The sequence below is a fragment of the Pteropus vampyrus genome, unplaced genomic scaffold, assembly GCF_000151845.1.
Source record: "Pteropus vampyrus isolate Shadow unplaced genomic scaffold, Pvam_2.0 Scaffold70, whole genome shotgun sequence".
Taxonomy (NCBI): domain Eukaryota; kingdom Metazoa; phylum Chordata; class Mammalia; order Chiroptera; family Pteropodidae; genus Pteropus; species Pteropus vampyrus.
In genome coordinates this window covers 6,254,292-6,258,686 of record NW_011888851.1, presented here as the reverse complement: position 1 = coordinate 6,258,686, position 4,395 = coordinate 6,254,292, and positions in this window count along the sequence as shown.

Here is a 4,395-nt window from a genome sequence, read left to right as displayed (position 1 = left end):
ATAACCCCTTAGGAGAATAGTTAGATATATATTGGCCATGGAATATCATGTAGGTATAAGTTACCTTTTTGAAGAAGAGTTGATAGGAAATAACATAGTACATTATTAAGTGAAAATAACAGCAACAGCAACAACAGAGATTCAACACAAACAATATAGCCTCATCTTACAAGAAACACTAAAGAAAGTTATTGAGGCTGAAAGCAAGTGACCCTAGAGGATAATCTGATTCCACACACACAAAAACCGAGCAGCACCAGGAAAGGTAATTATGTAGGTAATTACAAGAGAGAAGATAAATGCATACTTCTTCTCTTAACTTATTTTAAAAGCAAGTGCATAAAACGACATGCATATAATTGTATTGTTGGGCCTATAACATAGAAACATAATATATTTGATAATAGAGCAGAAAGGAGATGGGTGGGAGCAAAGTTGTGTTAGCATAAAGAAATGACACCAGATAATAACTCACATCCACAGGAACGATTGAAAAGAACTGGAAAGAGTAAATAAGAAGGTTAATATAACAAATTCTATAAATATGTACTTGCTCTCAACTTCTTTAAAAGACAAAAAAGTTACATAAAATATACATGTATATGTATATATTACATATGTATATATCAATAATTCTATACGTGGTACAAACCCAACAATACATTATTATTATTATTTTATATAATTTTATATCTTTTAAAGAAGTTGAGAGAAAATAGGAGAGCCAACATATCACAATAATAGCACAAAAAGGGGGAAGAGGGAATAGAGCTATGTAGGAGTAAAGTTTCTATATCTCACCGAAGTCTATTCTGATAAGTAAGGTGTATTTGGTGAGACACAGAGCAACAACTAAGAAATTAACTCAAAAAATGCAGTGAAAAAAATATTACTAAAAGAATTAAAATGTTCACTAGAAAATAATGCAAAAGAAAGCAGTAAAGGAGACTAGAGGGAAAAAGAGGACATAAGACAGGGAGAAAAGGTAAATGGCAGACATAAATCCAAGTATTTCAATAATAACAGTAAATATGAATAGATTAAACAATCCAATCAGAAAGAAGAGGTTGTCAGATAGGATAAGAAAAAACAAAAGCCAAAAAATATGCTGTCTACAAGAGATACACTTTACATAAGAAAGCTGAAGTGGCTATACTAATATCAGACAAAATAGATTTTAAGACACAAAAGATGTTACTAGAGATAAAGGAGGACATTTTACAATGATAACAAGGTCAATTCATCAGGAAGATATAATCATTAAAAACATATCTCTGCACTCAGCAACAGAGCCCCAAAATAAATGAAGCAAAAAAAGGACAGAATTGAAAGAAGAAACAGACAATTCAATAATAATAGTTGGAGACTTCAACCTCCTATTTTCCATAATTGACAGAATGAGGCAGAAGATCAACAAAGAAATGGAAGGTTTGAACAACACTATACATCCAGTACACCTACCAAACATCTATAGAACACTTTATCCAACAACAGCAGAACATGTATTCTCTTCAAAAGCACAAAGAAACATTCTCCTGGATAGATGCTATATTAGTATCAATATACTTAAAAATGATTCTAATCATACAAAGTATGTTTCCTAACCATAATGGAATGAAATTAGAAACCCATGACAGAATTTTAGGAAAATTCACAAATACGTGGAAATTAAAATAACAAATGAGTCAAAGGAGAAATCACAAGGGAAATTAGAAAATACTTTGAGATGAATGAAAATGAAAGCCCAGCATACCAACATTTATGAGATGCAGTGAAATCAGTACTTAGAGGGAAATTTACAGGTCAACACTTTTATTGAAAAGGGAAAAGCATCCCAAAGCTATAACCCAATCTCACACCTTAAGACACTGGAAAAGAAAAGCTCACTAAACCTAAACCAAGCAGGAGGAGGGAAATAATTAAGATTACAGTGAAAACTAATGAAATAGAGAATTAAAAAGTTCAATAGAGAAATTAATAAAACCAGAAGTTGGTTCTTTGAAAAGATCAACAACACTGACCAACATTTAGCTAGAAAAAAGAAAGAAGCCTCAAATTACTAAAATTAAGAGTGAAAATAGGGACATTACTGCCAACATTAGAGAAGTTAAAAGGATTATAAAGAAATATTATGGACACGATATACCAATAGATTAGATAATTTAGATGAAATGGACAAATTTATGTAGACACAAATTATTGAAAGTGATTCAAGTAGAAATAGAAAATTTGAATAGTCCTATAACAAGTAAAGAGATTGAATTTCATATCAATCATGCCTTTTTATTTTCTGTATTTTTAATGCCTTGACATCTGGAGGCTTATGGACCCAGGAGAGACTGTACCTTCCAGTGTTAGCCTTTTCCTAGAAATAGAAAACTACTCACCTGTGAGTGAACCTTTCATAGGCAAACTAACAAATCCAAAGCCTGTACACCACTCTCTCCTCTATCGGGCTCTTATTCTCTAGGCTACTAGTCCCCTGCCCTAATCACCCTAGGCCCAGGTACCAGGAAGCTAGGAACAACCTCTATGCCCCAGAGCCTGATGAAATTATTCAAATTAGCCAATCTAAACCCTCCTTATACTGCCATCCACAGAAAAGCTAAAAAGTTCTCGCCAATGTTTTTCCCTTGCTCCATTTGCCTTCTGACATTCCCTATTATTTCTCCAAGGTGTGGAAACTTGGGACCTGTGAGTAACAAAGTATCTTTTCAGTGGTAATCAGCTCCTGATCTAACAGCCTCACCAGACCCAAATAATAATAAAACTTATGTTTTAAAACAATTAATAATTTAAAAACTACCCACAGAAATCCCCCAGGCATAGATGGGTTCACTGGTGAATTCTACAGATTTTTAAAAAAGACTTAACACCAATTCTTCACAAACTCTTTCAAAAAATAGAAAAGGAGAGAACACTTCCAAACTCATTCTATGAGGTCAGTATGACCCTGTAACTAAAACCAGACAAGGATATTGACAACAAAAGAGAACTACAATGAATATCCTTTATGAACATAGATGCCAAAATGCAGAAGAACGTTTGGCAAAGTCCAATATCCCTTCATGAATAAAAGAACAAAACAAAACCAAATATTCACAAACTAGAAATAGAAAGGACTTCCTCAATTTGTTAAAAGAACATCTATGAAAAATCCATACCTCACATCATATTTAATGGTATAAGACTAGAAACAAGACAAGGATGTCTACTCTCACCACTTGTATGTAACACTGTACTGCATTGAGGTAGGCAATTAGGCAAGAAAAGAATGAAAAGGCATTCGGGTGGGAAAAGAAGAAGTAAAATTACCTCTATTTGCAGATGACATACTCTTTTATATAAAAAATCCTAAGGAATCCACTAAATAACTACTAAAACTAAAAAAATGAATTCAGCAAGTTTGTAAGATACCAGATCAATTTATAAAAGTTGTATTACTATACACTTGCAATGAGCAATCCGAAAATGAAATTAAGAAAACTATTTCATTTACAATAGCATCAAAAGGAGTAAAATGCTCAGGAATAAATTTTACAAAAGAAGTGCAAAATGTATACACTGAAAGTTATAAAATATTGCTGAAATAAATTTTTAAAAAACTTAAATAAATGGAAAGACATCTCTATTTGGTTGAGAGACAATATTGTTCATTGGTTGAAAGACTTAATGTTGTTAGGATGGTGATACTCTTTGCAAAAATTGATAAGCTAATCTGAAATTCATATGAAAATTCAAGGGGTCCAGAGTAGCTAAAACAATCTCAAAATAGAGAACAAAGTTGGAAAACTCACACTTTCTGATTACAAAACTTAATACAAAGCTACAGCATAAGGACAGACATATAAATCAAAAGAATAGAATTGAGAGTCAGGAATAAATCTTCACATATATAGTCAATTGATTTTAAACAAAGATGCCCAAACAATTGAATGGAGGAAGAATAATTTCTTCAGCAAATGGTACTGGAACAACTAGATATCCACATGAATGAAGCAGGACCTTTATCTCACACCATTTACAAAAATTAACTAAAAATGAATTAAAGGCCTCTTAAATGTAAGAGCAAAAACTATAAAACTCTTAGAAAATAATATAGGTGGAGATCTTCATGATCTTGGGTTAAATAACGATTTCTTAGATCTGACACCAAAAGCACAGTAGCAAAAGAAAAACTAGATTAATTAGATTTCACTGAAATTTAAAACTTCTGTTCTTAAAGGACACTATCAAGAAAGTGAAAAGACAACCCACAGAATAGGAGAAAATATTTGCAATTCACATATATGATAAAGGCATTATATCTGAAATATAATTTAAAAAACTTTTGCAAGCCAATCATAAAAGGACAAATAAACCAATTACAAATAGGCCAAGGATCCAAATAGACAT